The following is an 18,028-nucleotide window of genomic DNA, read 5'->3' on the forward strand; positions in this document are numbered from 1 at the left end:
CTATTATTTTCATGCTCTTTCTTGGTTTCTTTAGTTTTGATTTTTTTATCTTTTCACCACTTTCTAAGAGACTTTTACTTTCTCAGAAAAATTGTATAAGATCATTAATTAATAATGGCAATAGAAAAGTTTTTACTGAATATATGTTACCAAGACTTAAGGTATTCTTAAGAAAGGTTTTCGAGCTTCCCCGTTCTTGGTTATTCCAAAAAAACTTGGTTAGGTGCAGCTTTTTTTTTTTATAATCTTTTCACCACTATCTAACAGACTTTTACTGTATAAGATCACTAGCAAATAATAGCAGTAAAAAAATATTCTTCTGAAAATATGTTACCAAGACTTCAGGTGTGTGAACTTGCCCGTTCTTATTTATTCAAGTATACTTGGTTAGTTGCAGCTTAATGATCATGTGGTCTTGATCACTTAAGCATTTCCTTGACAATTTCAATAGTGTGAAGATTCATTTGTTGTTTTCATCTTCGTGTGATTTTTTACGGTTACAAAATGCAACAACTTATGATCCTTAAACTTGGTAAACATTGATAGAATATTTAGGAGAAACAGGCTTTTTCTTATGTGGCCATGAACTTAATAGATATGCATTTGTGTCTGTCAAGAACTTTAATAGATATGAGGTCTTGCGAGAAGGATGATTTTTGTTGCAGAAGATGCATATATTTAGAAACAAGGTTTACAGATAAAGAGACTTACAATAAATCCAACCTTCTTTTGAGTTTTCTTTCCATGTTCTAATGTTTTATTTGAAAAATCAGAAATATCTTAACAAGATGACTATATCTTACCAAAAATAGGTAAGAGGGGTAGGTCTCTTTAAAGAAATTTAATTGGTGGGATCCTACAAGAAAGATGATTTGTTAGGGAAGGTGCATTTGTTTAGAAACAAGGGTTAAAGATAAGAGACTTATAATAAGTCCATAATTCTTTTGATTTTTAGCATGTTTGTCTATTGTAATACATGGAAAAGCATAAATGACTAAAAGATGACTATGACAAATAATAGCATAATTCTTTTGATTTCCACCCGACAAATGCTTGTTCTATGCTATTTCACGAGATGACAATTGAAGACCAAAGTGCTGCCACATCATTAGCTTTCACAAAACTTTATTTTGCTTAGGTCTGAGTACCCTGCATTTGGTTGGCAAGATGAAGGCCCTTCCAAATACATCATTTAAACTTCCAATTTAATGTATCTTTGGTGAATCACCTGTCTAGCAAAACATGGTCTCTAGTTTCGACAGTTCTTACTTTAGTGTTACATACTAATCAGTTTGATGTTTTATATAGGTCGTGTTTAGGCTAATTATGTTCCGACCATATGTTGGGGAGATTCTTATGAGATTGTCATACATGTATATATATAACGAATAACAAGATGATCAGGGAATCTCGGTTTCAAAGCAGAAGCTCCTCAACAAGAAACAACAATAAGCAGACACGATATAATTAAGAATTGTGTTAGAAACATACATTATTGGTAGAAATAGTGAGACCTGTGTGCGAGTGCAGACACGACATCATTAAGAACTGTATTGGAAACATACGTTCTTGGTTGAAATAGTGAGACCTGTGTGCGAGTGCAGAATGCTAAGAGAAAATTAGGTTCTATAATTTCAACGATAAGAGAAAAAGGCTGAGGCATGTGATTCTTGAGATGTAGGGAGGGTTCAAATCTTCGCACGCAGCGACGACTTTCATGGAGTAGCGGGCGGGAAACAAGGCCTGTTGCCACTATTGTTACCGTTGTGTGTGCAATTCGAAGATCCCGAAGACGGCACCGTCCGTTGTTTTCGGGAACCCAACAGGCGGCGGCCCTGCGATCTCCAACACTTCTCTACCATCGGCCTCGCCGCCATTGCCGGAGACTGCAAGCTCGAAAGCAGCAGCAGAAACACCAGCGCTTGCCTCCACGCCACGGCCATGAATCGATGACAGGAAGTAAGATTACTATTACTGTGGGTTCTCACTACCAACAACAATTCTGCGGGTTATCACTACCGAGGTTGAGATGGGTGTGGTGGTGGAGAGGGGGAGCTCCATATATATACCGAGACTTTGTCGCTCCATTCCAAACGCATTTGTCACTACCAACCACAAGTCCGTAGGTTATGACTACCGAGGTTGAGATGGGTGTGGTGGTGGAGAGGGGGAGCTGCACATGCCATGCTTCACGGAAATACTACACTACATGGTGTGTTCTGCATGTGCATTACGTAGTTTTGGCTAAAAAGAATCATTAGTGGGTGCCATACACGTCATTGGGACGATAACTAAACAAATCTGTTGAGGTATATGTAAGCATAAAATCTATAATTATGCTATATCAAAAATATGAAAATAACCTATGCCAGGATTGAAGTCAAGTGCATAGATCTAATTTAACGATGCGTACCTTTTGATGCCATATTTTCAGAGATCTCGTTTGATATGCTAATCACCGTCTTTGATCCAAGATTGTTGCAGGCACCGTCTTTAATCCAAATCCGCTGGGCGTATCTGCAAGGAGTGCAAGGAGTAGATCCTTTCTCCTCTCTTTCTATCCATTCACAGGACCATTGAGATTGATGGGGAGAGAGTTTTGGGGAGAGAGTTGAGGAGAAAACTGAAATCCAGATAGTACTATTTAGAATCTACTTTAATTACTTTAGAATCTACTTTATTTGATGATCTTATTGGAAATCATGTAAAGACAATTCTTATTTGATATAGCTATTTGTGCAGGTATTTTACGATTAAGAAGCAATTGCTTCTTGTACAGATTGTGTATTAATCTACTATAACTATACAATACCTTATTCTCATGAGTTACTGCATTTATCCGAGTGATCCACAAACGACGGCTAAAATATTTCAACGGAACCCAATTAGTTATCTTATCCAATTATAAAATGGCCACAAAACCTAACATTCTCCCACTTGGCTCTTTAATTGATAAGATATAAAAGAGATATTCAAAATCAAAATAAACAAAACAAAATTTGTTTGAAAATAATTTTACCTAATTGGATTCCAAAGAATTTTAAAAAGCATTTTCTACATGGAAATATTTTAAAATAAGCCAATAAGTCCAATAAACACAATAATACTATATTAAGTCCAACTATCAATGCGAGTCATAGCGGTTGTATTTCATCAATATCATACTCTCTTCTATGTACCACAATATTGTTAATCTTTCCTAATATAGTCCATAATGACCCCTGTAATTTGTCTTGTCAAGATAATCATGTTATTACATTCAACCATAATATGCATAAACATAAATGTAAATAGGATAGCAAAAACAGATAACTTTAATTAAGCAAAAAGAATGTCAATAATAGCATCCACATAAACATGCATCACCATATCATTTATGACTTGCTCACAAGCCTCATTCTAAGAACATGTTCTTTGAATATTTTACACTATAAGGCTTTTGTCAATGGATCAGCAATCATCATAGTTCTCAATTGACACTCGTTGTTTCTGGACTCTTTCTCTAACCACCAAGTACTTTATCTCAATGTGCTTGGAACCACTAGAGTACTTGTCATTCTTAGAGAAGAAAACTGCTATGGTGTTATTACAAAATATCTTCAGCGGCCTGGCAATTGAGTCGACCACACCAAGTCTTGAGATGAAATTTTACAGCCATAAAGCTTAATTTGTGGCCTTAAAGCATGCCACAAATTCAGCTTCCATTGTTGACGATGCAATAAGTGATTGCTTTACACTTTTCCAGGAAATTGCCCCACCAGCTAACATAAATACAAATCCTGAGATGGACTTCCTACTGTCGAGACAATTTGCAAAATCAGCATCTGAATATCCTGTCACTTCAAGCTGATCTGATCTACTGTATGTGAGCATATAATCTTTCATCCCTTGCAGATATCTCATTATTTTCTTTGCAGCTTTCCAATATTTCATTCCTGGGTTGCTTTGGTATCTTCCCAGCATTGCAACTGCAAAACTGATATCTGGTCTTGTATAGGTTTGAGCATATAATAGACTTTCAACTGTGCATCCATAAGAAATATTCTTCATTTGATTCTTTTCTAAGTCATTTCTTGGGCACTGGTTTTGACTGAATTTTTCACCTCTAGTAATAGGTACATCATTGGCTGAGCAAAGCTGCATATTGAATCTCTCCAAGATACGATCAATATATCCTTTCTGAGACAATCCTAATAATCCTTGAGATCTATCCCTGAATATCTCAATGCCAATAACATAGGCTGCCTCATTCATATCAACCATCTTAAAGTTCTTGTTGAGAAATATCTTGGTTTCGTGCAATAAACCAAGATAACTACTGGCAAGTAAAATATCATCCACATATAAGACTAATATAATAAACTTGCTTCCACTTACCTTCGGGTATATACACTGATCAATAGTATTTTCTTTAAATCCGAAGGAAGTAATGGTATTATGAAACTTTATATACTATTGTCTAGAAGCTTTTTTAAGGCCATAAATGGATTTCTTAAGTTTACAAGCCCAACTTTCTTTTCTCTTTTTAATGAATCCTTCAAGTTATTCCATATAGATTTCTTCATTCAGATCCCCATTCAGAAATGTTGTTTTCACATCCATTTGATGGAACTCAAGATCATAATGAGCTACTAATATCATGACGATTCTTAATGAGTCCTTTTTAGAAACTGTAGAAAAAGTCTCATTATAGTCGATGCCTTCCTTTTGAGAAAAACTTTTGGTCACAAGTCTGGCTTTATATCATTTGATATTGCCCGTTGAGTCACGTTTTGTCTTAAAGACCTATTTACAATTGACTCTTTTATAATCATTAGGCAATTCAACGAGATCCCAGACACCATTTTGGACCATTGATTTTAACTCTTCTTTCATTGCATCATACCATTTTTCAGAATCGTTACTTTCTATGACTTGTGAAAATGATAAGGGGTCTCTTTTTATTTCTATATTATAATCTGATTCTTGTAGATATATCACATAATCATCAGAAATGACATGTTTCTTTTTCCTTTGAGATCTTCTCAAATCTACAAATTGTGATTGTTCTACAAGATTATCAACGGCGACATCAACATCATGTGAGAGTTCTTCGATGTTATTTTGTTGTTCACCCTCATCAATATTCTCATTGATTTTAGGAACAATAATTTCTCGAATAGGGGATTATATGGGAGAATTAACCTGAATCTCCTCGATATCAAAATTAATCCTTCGAGATTTTTCACTCCTACCGATTTCACCATTTTCTAGGAATTTTACATTACCCGATTTTACTATTCTCATACTATGATTAGGGTAATAAAATCTGTATCCCTTGGATTTTTTTGGATAACCAATAAAATATCCTTAAATAGTTCTTGGATCCAATTTCTTTTCATGTGGATTGAATATTCTTATCTCTGTAGGACATCCCCAAATATGTAAATGTCTCAAACTGGGCTTTCTACCAGTTCATAACTCAAATGAAATCGATAAAACTGACTTACTGGGAACCCTGTTCAAGATGTACATAGCTGTCCTAAGAGCTTCACACCACATCGACTCAGACACAGAAGAATAACTCATCATACTCATAACCATATCCATCATAGTACGATTTTGCCTTCCAGCAATATCGTTCTGCTATGGCACACCTAGTAATGCATATTGAGCACAAATACCTCGTTGTTCTAGGACTCTAGCAAAAGGACCAATATTCTAACCAGATCCATCATATTTGCCATAAAATTCACCACCTCTATCAGATCTGATAATTTTAACTTTTCTATCTAATTGTCTCTCAACCTCATTTATGTATAATTCAAGAGTATCAACGACTTGAGACTTTTCATGTATTAGATAAACATAGTCATATCTTGACAGATCATCTATAAATGTGATAAAATATTTTTTCCACTAAAACAAGGGATATGAAGTGGTCCGCAAATACCACAAGAGTTCTTTACTTCTTGTGGTATTTTTTTTTATTTGTTTAGTTTGCTTTCCCTTAATGCAATCTATACAAATATCAAAATCAGTGAAGTCTAAGTGTTCCAAAATATTATCCTTCACTAATCTTTCAATTCTTTCCTTGGAGATATGCCATAATCGTCTATACCACAATATAGAAGATCTTTCATTATTGAAACTACGTTTCAATCCAACACTTGATTGTAGGGTCATTAATGTCTTTGCAAACTCAAGATCTAAATTAATTATGTACAAACCATCATACAAAATTCCAGAACCAACTTTAATTGAATCATAAAATATGCTGAGTTTACCACTACAAAAAGAAAGACAATATCCTAACTCATCAATTCTAGAAAGAGAAATCAAATTTCTAGAAATTGTAAGGACATAACATGTGTCAACAAGATCCATCAAGTGACCCGTCTCTAAGCGTAGATGATAAGTTCCCATTGATATCACTTTCGCTTTAAGACGATTTCCCATAATGATGAATCTTTCATGTTTTTTTGATTTCTGAATTGAAAGAAATCCCTGCATGTTATTTGTAACATGAGTTGAAGCACTAGAATCAATCCACCAAGTGTTAGAAGGAACTTCTGTAATGTTTGATTCGAAATATACAAAGGTCGAGTTAATACCTTTCTTTTCGAACCAAGTCTTGCGTTTAATGCAATCCTTCTTCACATGTCCTTTCTTGTCATAAAAGAAGCACTTTACAGTGAATGCTTTCTTTTTATTAATCTGTTTAACATTTTCAGACCTAGTAAGTTTCTTTGATTGATAATGTTTTAACTTTCTTTTCTTATTACCAGTTTCTTGAGTAGTAGTCATGACATTATATGAACTTTCCTATTTTAATCTCAATTCTTCTTGAATACATATGCTAGTCAAGTCGTTCAAGTCCCACTTATCCTTATTTGTATTATAGTGAATCTTGAATGGGCCAAACTGAGAAGGAAGAGAATTTAGAATAAATTGCACAAGACTTATCAACATTCATGCATAATGTTTTAAGTTTTGTAGCTTTGTCAGCCATATTGAGGATGTGATCATGAATTCCTCGAGTGCCATCATATTGAGCCGTAGTCAGTTTTTTCATTAATGTGCCAGCCAATGACTTATCAGCAGACTTAAATATGTCTTCAATAACCTTTAAATATTCTTTTGTGTTAGTTGCAATCGGTAATGAAGTCTTTATGTTATTTGCAATTGTCATTCTTATGAACATTAAACTAAGCCAATTAGATCTTTTCTAAGCCTTAATTTCATTAACTTGTTTTACAGTACTTTCATCAGTCAAGTCTGTAAGCTTTTCAACAAGTAATGCTAAATCAAGATCTAATACACCCAATATGAATTGCATATGCTCTAACCATTCTGAATAATTTGATCCAGAGAGTACAGGGATACTTGAAGCATACGAATGTATATGCGGAAGTACCACTGCAAAATATAGAATAACATTAATGCTTTAAGTTTGTTAAAAATTGATGAACTATTTATATCATCTATATTACACCTTTGGGTGAAATATTGATATATCAAATGTTCACTCAAGAATATTTATGGAGGACTGATACCATCATTGTGGAATAATATTATTACCTTTGGGTATACAACCATAAACTGCAAGAATATCCAAAACAGTATCATCCTACCCCATCACATAATTATTTGAATTAGATTATCCTTTGGGATTATCTAAATCTCCTAATTATATGTGTCATTATGAATATTTTTTTCTTAATGTCATTTAGGACTAATTCCTTAATATTATTTTATAAGTCATTAGTCTAGGTCACTTTGGTGGTTAAAAGACTAATGCAATAATATAAAATAAAATTTAAAATATCCTTTTAAATGATAAAACTTTTATTGTAATTCATATCACAAAAGTCTATCATCCCAAGCCATTGGCAACTAATAAAACTTAGGGAGATGAATTATAAATAATATTCATCAAATTTCTTTAATTTTTGCTACTAAGCAGTTCAATAATAGAATAACAACAATAATAATTATTGAACATTAATGCTAAGCAGTTTCAATAATAAAATAACCATAATAATAATTGAACATTAATACTAACCAGTTCAATAATAAATAATCATAATAATTATTGAACATTAATGCTAAGCAGTTCAATAATAAATAACCATAATAATTATTGAACTTTAATCAAAAGAAAACTCATATGATAATCATGATAACATATAAATCATGCATTTATGTGAAAGGTAAACATTATTTCATAATTTTAAATATATATATGTGAATAAGTAAATAAAATTCTAAAAATAATAATTAGATTTTAATTTTATTTACCACATATATAATCAATAATTCATATGAGAAAACTATAAAGTAAACCATAATTTATAGTTTTTTTTAATTAAATACAATCAAATAATCAAAAATATAATTATAATTAAATTTAATCATAATTATAATAAATCATATTTATCAATTTTATAATTAAAAATATAAACTAAATTTCTCAATTTCGATAAAACTGTAAATATTTGAAACAATATAAATCGAAAATATGCTAATGACAGAACTATAATTTGACAGAAATTAGACCTAAGGGTAAAACCATAAATATGTTGACATAACATAAACTGAAATTACAAAATTTACAAAGGGTAAAATTGTAATTTTGCAAAACCCTAGCCTCGAGTGCAAAACTGTAATTATGCCAAAAACCCTAATCTGCCTTCACCACCGCTGCCTACGGCGGAGCTGCCTGTACGCGACTACCTGCGGCAGTTCCAGCCTATGCGCGACCGCTTCCGCCACGGCGCTGCCGCCGCTGGGTTGCCACTGCTCGCGCGCGGCCGCCGCATGGGTGCGGCCTACCCGCGCGCACGGCCGCCTCCATGGCTGCCTCTGCCCACGCGCGGTCGCTGCTGCGGCGGCGGTTCCTGCCCGCGCGTGGCTGCTGCCAACGCGCGGCCGTCGCTTGTGCATGGCCTACTCACGCACGGTCGTCGCTTGGGTTGTCTGCCTGCGTGCGGTCGACCGTCACATGGACGGGTTCTGGCCATGTGCGGTTGGCCGTCGCATGGACGGGTTCTGTGATGTCGTCGCATGGACGAGTTCTGTGATACCATCGAATGGACGGGTTCTATGATGCCCGCGTACGGGACGAGTTCTGTGATATGCATGCTACCCAGCGTAACCGCAGATTCACAGCGAGGTCGACGGTGACCATTACTGCTTAGCAGTTCTGGGAAGATAAAGGTAATTTATGCATCGTAAATAAATTTACAGATCTAATACATTTGATCTCAAAAACCGGGCTCTGATACCAATTGTATGCATAAAATATGTAATTATGCTATATCAAAAATATGAAAATAACCTATATACCTGGATTGAAATCAAGTGCATAGATCTAATTTAACGATGTATACTTTTTGATGCCATCTTTTAAGAGATCTCGTTTGATCTGCTAAGCACCATCTTTGATTCAAGATTGCACCGTTTTTAAGTCAATCTTTGATCCAAGCAGGCACCATCTTTAATCCAAATCCACTACAAGGAGTGCGCGTATCTCCTGAGGAATAGTTCGTTAAGTAGACTTTATATATATAAGAATGGCATGAGACATGCATATGCGACTTACGTGCCGTTTTAGAATAGCGAAGGTGGCCGGCGTCGACCAACAGTTCGGTGGTGCCAACGAGGATACAACCGGATAAGAACGATGTGACGTGCGGTGCTCTTAAAGAACTATTTCGAGGTATTCCGATCCCTTTCCTACCTCAGAGCTTCAATCGCCATCTCCCAAAGTGGGTGGTCGCGAAACAAAAACGCTCATAACTGGACCACCCTCCTCTCTCTCTCTCTCTCTCTCTCTCTCTCTCTCTCGCTTGGCGCTAGTTTGACTTCCGGTCTTACTCTTAAAACTAAAAGCTGACACATTTCGTCAGTTGTGGGATTAAGACCAGAAATAATTAAACTAGGCATTAAACTAAGACCCGATCTCACCATCTATCCTCCTTGTTCTTAGGCCTTAAACTCTCCGAAAAGCCTGGTCCAGTGCAGCAATTCTGAGAAGGGATGTAGCGGTGTTTGCATACTAGTAGTGTTTAGGCAGAATCTGTGTTTCTACGTCAACATGGCCGCCTCGACCTTCTCTGCTGCGACCAAGAAGAAGGATCATCACCCTCCCTTCTCCTCATTCTCGGAGCGCCCCCACCCCTCATAGTCTCAAGAAAAACCACTGGTGCTCTTTAAGTTTATCTAAATTTTCAGGATTGATTTGTTAAATCTGAATCTCAAAAATATTGAAGTTAAAAACAATACACACATTAGATCTTTATAAATCAATTTAAATTAATCTACTTCATATGTGAGACTAAATCAAGGATATTATGGTTTGAGTCTTAAAAAAGAATCATTCATTCATGATATCATTCTTTGCATTTCCTACATCTTATTGATTTATTATTCCTTAAAATAAAAGGAATTATTATTTTTATATTTTCTCTATCATATCTAGGTCCTGTTGGATGGATTAATCTAAAACTAAATGGATCATTGAGGGATCATAATGGTTAACACATAGGAAAAATCTATTAATATGCATTGAATGACAATCCCTTTGATATGGCTAGAGGGTTCAAAATTTCCTCTAATTGATGGATGTGGCATCTAACATATGCATTTTACTAAAATGGAGATCCAAATAACGCTTCTTTTTTTGTATGGGTGAAAGTTTTAAGTCAAATGGTTATATTGCTCACGGTTATATATATGATATTGACTTTTCAAACAAATTTTATTATGCTTCACTTCCTCATCCTAAAATAAATATATATTTTCTATGGAAATTATAATTTTTTGACCTATTTTGTAAATTATATAAGCTTAGCTTAAGTCGTAGCCCAAGCTTTTATTGGATAATTTGATTTCTCATCAACAATTTGTTTATCATCTCTGATAAATAATAACATCTTTGTGATCTAAAAATCAGTACCTTCCTTTCGTGATTTTGATTAAGATCAACTTGAAAAAAATAATGATAAACTTCTTATCTTGGGATGATATCTTTATAAATCGATAATTTACTGACTTCTTTCAGCAATTTATAATATGCAATTATATAACCTCTTATAAAGGTCTGATAGGTATATTATTGTTAATTTGAGCTTACAAATGATTTATGTTAACTTTAATTTGAGGCTACCCAATCTATGACATAATATGTCGACACATGAGCTCGAAGCCCTTGGTCCGATCGGACTCTATGCACTTGTAGGTCTCTGGTTTCATCATAGCCGAGGTTGGGTCCATAGGCCGAATGAGATCTTGGTTGATGCATAGGGCAAATCTTAGTCTTGATTATGACCAAGGTTGTGCTCGCAGACTAGTTGAACTTGATTGACCTATCAATCGAATGTTGGGCTTGACCATGATCGAGGCGGAGCCTATGCTGATCTAACTTGATTATGTTAGGCACCTTCCTTCATAAAGGGAGGTTTGATAGGAAAAGATCATTCTCTCCATTTATGGACATCTCCTTCTTCTAGTCTTACATCGACTAGCCAACATTCTTTGAACTCGTGGAGAAGACCTTATCCTCTATCGATAAACCTTCTCTTTACTTGGGGAAGAAGCCTAAGACTCGACCAACCAACCTTCTTTGGACTTAGGAATCGCTGTACATGATCAAGAAAGGTTCCCTCGAGCTCGTAATGGTGTATGCTCTTTGAACACAGAGTGTTACGATAGCAAACTATACCTACAATATGATAAAGAGAATTCATATATTCCAACAATTAATCAACACATCATGTGACTCCCAAAATTAACTTGATTCTTTTCGTTTATAGATATTATCTGAAGACAACAAGGCGCGTAATAGTTGTCCAACATGTTTCTACAGCTGATGCACTTTTAGTCGATAGTGCGTGGCTCATCCTTCCATCACAAGGCGCCCACTTTGATCCTGCAGAATGCCATCGACCCTATTCTGTTGAGCTTCTACTACCGATGCTTGGAAAATGGATGGTGACATGGATTTGGATTCATCAGTCAGTCGATATCAATGTGCCATCAGGGAAGCTTCAACTGAAACCCTTGGAGAAAATAGAGAGGATTCGAGGAGAAAGGGAAGAAGAACTACTCTACCTTACTTCAAGTGCTCACTGTTTTGCCAGAAACGCCCACGGCATTGCTGATGGACGTGTAGAGGGGCATTGCATGCTACCACTCTCAAATGCACGATCCAAAACTTGGATAGGATCACTGATAGCTGTGACAATGCAAATGCCCATTCGATTACCCCAAAAGCTTATACTCTTTTAGCTCAAAAGAATCGTTAGTGGGTGCCATATACGCCACAGTGACGAGAACTACACAAACCTGTGGAGGTCCTATAATGAGAAATGAGTGATCGTAATGGATGTATACATCCATTAGACCATGGAATGACGAGAACTACACGAGAATGGCATGAGACATGCATCTGCAGTTTACGTGCCGTTTTAGAACAGCGAAAGTCGGCAGCGTCGACTGACAGTTCGGTGGTACGAACGAGGAGACTCCAGCCGGATAAGAACGTGGTGGAGTGCGTATAAAGAACTATTACGAGGTATTTCGATTCCTATCCTACCTCAAAGCTTCAATCGCCATCTCCCGAAGTGAGTGCTGACGAAACAGAACCACTCATAGATTGATTATATGAGTTTCTATATATATATATATATATATATATATATATATATATATATTTTTTTTGAATAAGAATGAATGTAATGTCAAATATGATATTTGAGCTTAGATTTTTTATTTATTCATTGATATGTTTCGAAATATTTCATTTGCTATTGATATGTTCTGAAATATTTTAAATATCATAACATTTCATATGCTGTTGATATACTCCGAAATATTTTATATATCACTGATATGCTCTGAAATATTTTACATATTATTGATATATTTCGAAATATTTCATACGCCATTGATATATCTTGAAATTCTTCTTATGTCATTGATATGCTTCAATTATTCTTTACTCAATTTGTTATGAACCAAATATATTTTGAATGAAATGACATTTATGATTCTATATCTAATGAGATGATATATATGAATTTTTGTATCTCTACCTTACATTTTTATACTAATTTTATTTGAAATTATCTTCTCTTGTCATGTAGGTTTGGACTAAGATTGTGCTTGTAGACCGGTTGAACTTGATTGACCCATAGGTCGAATGTTGGGTTTGACCATGATCTGGGCCTGATCGATCTTCATTGTCTTAGGCACCTTTCATCCACAAAGAGAAGGTCGATCGAAAAAAAAAAAAAAAAAAGTCTTATGAGTTTAAATCATTCTCTCGTTTTATGGAGATCTCTCTATGCTAAAATTATATCGACCGACCAACCTTCTTTGAACTCAGGGAGAAGGCATTATACTCAGGGAAGAAGCCTTAGCCTCGACCAACGGTGCACAATCAAGAAGGTTCCCTAGAACTCGTATGATGTCAAGACTTATTTTTCTACAGCCCACGCTAGTTGAATACAGAGAGTTACGGTAGCAAAGTCGACCTACAATATGATAAAGCGGATTTCATAGATTCCAATAATTAATCAACGCATCATATGAAGATAACAAAATCAATTGAATATACGTTATCTAGGACATGTCCTAATTTTCCTAACATTATCTGCATAATGCTCAAGCAAAAGGAAGTGGATGCTGTTATTTTATTAGATTACATTAACGTGAAGATTTTGTATCGGACCCCATCTCTCATTAGTAGTCTCACTAATGGATGTCTCCAATTTCCAAAGTGTTAATTGTTTTTATTGGTCAACTCATCACCCATTCACGTCAAATGCTCCATAGTCAATCCGCCAGTGCATTTCACGTCGAGAAACTTCTTTTGAGGACATTGGATGGTCTCGTGCATGCAGCTTCATTTTGACCTTTGAAGTGGAGAGTCGACTGTGTTTGTAGTCAGCACTTGGCTGTCCAACATGATTCCCCCACTGATGCACTTTTTAGCGGATAATGCGTGGCTCATCCTTCCATTACAAGGCGCCCACTTTGATTCTGCAGAATGCCACGGGCCCGAGAATCCAATGTTTTATTTCTCTCGCGATCGATCCTACTCATGCTGAGCTTCCACTTATGCTTGGAAAATGGATGGTGACATGGATTTGGATTCATCAGTCGGTCGATGTCAATGTGGCATGAGGGAAGCTCCAACTGAAACCCTTGGAAAAAGTAGAGAGGATTCGAGGAGAAAGGAAGAAAGAACTAACTGTCCCTCACTTCAAGTGATCACTGTTTTGGCAGCCAATGCCCGCAGCATTGCTGATGAACGAGTAGAGGGACATTGCATGCTAACACTCATAAATCCACGAACGAAAACTTGGATAGGATCACTGATAGCTGTGATGATGCAAATGCTCATTCGATTACCCCAAAAGCTTCTACTCTTTTGGCTAAAAATAATCATTAGTGGGTGCCATACACGCCATTGTGACGATAACTACACAAATCTGTGGAGGTCCCATCATGAGAAATGAATTATCGTAATGGATATATATAAGAATGGCATGAGACATGTATCTGCGACTTACGTGCCGTTTTAGAATAGCGAAGGTGGCCGGCGTCGGCCAACAGTTCGGTGGTGCCAACGAGGACACAACCGGATAAGAACGATGTGAAGTGCGGTGCTCTTAAAGAACTATTACGAGGTATTCCGATCCCTTTCCTACCTCAGAGCTTCAATCGCCATCTCCCAAAGTGGGTGGTCGCGAAACAAAAACGCTCATAACTGGGCCACCCGTCTCTCTCTCTCTTTCTATCGACTACCTATATATAACTTCTAACACAGCGCTACTAACACAGCGCCTTCAAGGTGAAGCGTTATCAGGAAGGAGGGTAAACGATGAGATCGGGTCTTAGCACTAGTTTACTTCTAATCCTATTCGTGTTTTCGATCGGGAACAGTGAGTGTCGCATTATGTACGGTGAGGCGCCGTCTCGGGTTACCGATTACGGCCGCGGGAGATCGAAGCCGATGAGGTATCAAATGGTGTTTGCTACGGGCAGGTCGATCCATGGGGACGCGGCGGAGGTCGTAGATGACACGAAGAGGCCGATCCCAGGAGGACCTGATCCCCAACATCACTCCGTGAATCCATGAACTTGGATGTCGATTTTTGCTGTTCCTTCTGTACTCGGAGAAGAAAGGTTGCGGATTCCTTCACAAGAACCAAATCTTATCTCCTTCCTCATCAACCTGTTCTTCGAGTGCAGAAGGGCCCGGCAAGAATCCGCATGATGAGGAACATAAGCTTGGATGTTGATTCTTGCCGGGCCCTTGTGCTCTCAAATAACGGTTGCTGCCTGTCTTCTGTCTCTAGCCATCTTTTGGCTAGAATCTGTCTTCCGTCTCAAAACATCTTTTGGCTTGTTGGTCAACTACGTCATTGTCTAATAAGAGTGCTCGATTCTTTGCTACTTAATCATGGTGTAATAATTAAGCTTTTGTTCTCAGTAGTAAAGTCATGAATGTGTCAGTAGTAGAGTGTGTGAGCGAGTTTTTTCATGTAACTAAAGTCATGAATGTGTCATCATAGTTTATTATAAAGTAAAATAATTGATTCGAATTATATTTTTCTTTTTTATTCTTTAAAATATATATTAAAATCATAAAATTATATAACTATTTAAAATGGCCAACATAGAGGATTATGTTCTACTTTTTTGAGAGACAACTTTGTTATTAAAAATTATATCTAAATAACAAAATACAATTTAAATAATAAAAATATTAATATTAAAATTAAAAATAATACATGTAAGATTTATATGATTCAATATTATCTGTCTATTTCTAAAAAAATTCTATCCTAAGTCAACTCAAATAGACATCTCCTATCTAAAAAAATTCTGTCAATCTTTTTAGATATATTAAAAAAAATAAAACTCTATAAATACTCTAATTACTTTCCACATGCAAACACCTAAATACATATGAAACTTATAAATCATTGCTTAGTTTTTGAGGATTATTTTCTTTAAGAAAAATTTATTCCAAATATGCACTCTCTATTGATCAACCAAACTTATAGATCATGTATTTTTATCACTTTCTATCTCCTATAACAAGCCTATCAAATTCATTAGCCTCAATATACATACATATATATATATATATATATATATATATATATAATCTCTTTCAAACCATTATTGTATTTTATTCCAAGTATATATCACTTCAAATACATTAACCTTCATAGTATCAACACAAAATAATGGTGATGGGATTACTGTGATAGGTGAAGATAACATAGAAGAGTGATCCTTGTTAGGCATCTCATCTAAAGTTCTTTGTGGTTATAAACTTTTAACTTTTCATTTCTTTTTCATAATATGAGATTTATAATATTTTTATACGGATGAATGTTCATTGGATAGTATCGCATTCCTCTTTCTAGAAGAGTGATAAGTAGGGATCCATAAAATGAGGGATAAGTATCCGTCGAATGTCTATATTTCTCTTCTAATATGGAGGGGATTATGGATTGAAGACATATCCACTCCAAAATTCTCTATCATGTGTACTTTAATATGTGTGAATGATATCATCTTTGATGACCTCATACAAGTTTCAATCCACATATCTAAATTCTATTATAATCTAATAAAATATGTGCAAGATAAATCTTGTGCTTTGCTTCCTATCACTTGTTATGAACGAAAAAATCTAGATACCTTTGCTTAAAATTCACGAGTAACACAAATAGAACCTTACGAGTAACATCAACTTCCTTAATTAATCTTATATTGCTTTGAATTTACTTGAATGCTCGATCAAAGTCCCTATCTTACTTAATCTCCAAGTTGTATAATTTTACATCAGAAACAACTTATTATTATTTTAGTCAAATAAAACTTATTCGACTCACCCAATTCATCATTGGTAGTAATAATGTGGACCATTATGTCAAGACACATTATGCCTAGCTTCAAAGATTCCTACACTCATCTCTTCATTGCTTTTGCTAAGTCTCACTATAAATTATTTATTTCATTGTTTTTTTTAGAATAAGACTTACGGAAACATTCTTTAAACCTTTAATCATTTCAGATTTTTAAACTTTACTACGATTTTATATGAAATATCAATGTTATAGATGACATACTTTGGTCACAAAATGAAAATACTTAAAAGTACATATAAGATTTATGTGATTCCAAACACTTTTATCAATTCCTATTAAGATAATTAGATTCTTCATTATGTTAGAATAATCACAAAACCGGAACCATAACCTTTGGCATGATTCGAAACACTGTTAATGTCCATGGCGAGGTAATTATATTTTTTATTATGTTGAATAATCAACATTCTCACTCACAAACTTGAAGATGTTTAATCTTTCGAGATCTACTAAAAAATACAAAAAGTATTTTTTTTTTTTTTGTGCATAGGACATGTCAAAAGTCTTACCAAATTAATGTAGCTTTTGGTTGGTTAATCAACCAAACTTATCCACCAAATTTTCCAACAGATAAAGTTAATAAAAAAATTTCAGGAATAGATGTGAATGCTAATCCAAACCCTAATCCAATTTAAATACTTATTGGATTATAGGTGTTACAATTTTTTTTGGCCATGTGTTTTACTTTTTGGTATCTTAGTTTTATCTCTACTTAATCTGCATCTTATCCTTAGTTTCATAAACTAAAAGAAAGAAGTTAGCATTTCAGATGCTTGAACTACTTACCAACCTACGACACACACCCAAAGATGATGGAAATCCAAAGGGAGGATAAGAAGATTCGATAAGGTTGACCTTATCCTCATGTTGACTTCACACAACGCAACAACTTGTCGGCAGAGCAGAAATCGTTGGTGTCAAAGCCTTAATGGAGTTTTGACTGCGCCATGGCCGATTGGATGTCAGTTCAGCCACATTAACACAGCTTTCTGGGGATAAGATTACTGCAAGTGCTGGCGAATAGAATGCAAGTGAGTTGTTTGGGTGGCGAAGAGGGATGAGGGCTCGATATGATTCGATAGAATATAAATGTT

Source organism: Musa acuminata, chromosome BXJ1-1, assembly GCF_036884655.1.
Source record: "Musa acuminata AAA Group cultivar baxijiao chromosome BXJ1-1, Cavendish_Baxijiao_AAA, whole genome shotgun sequence".
In the NCBI taxonomy this organism is placed as follows: Eukaryota; Viridiplantae; Streptophyta; class Magnoliopsida; order Zingiberales; family Musaceae; genus Musa; species Musa acuminata.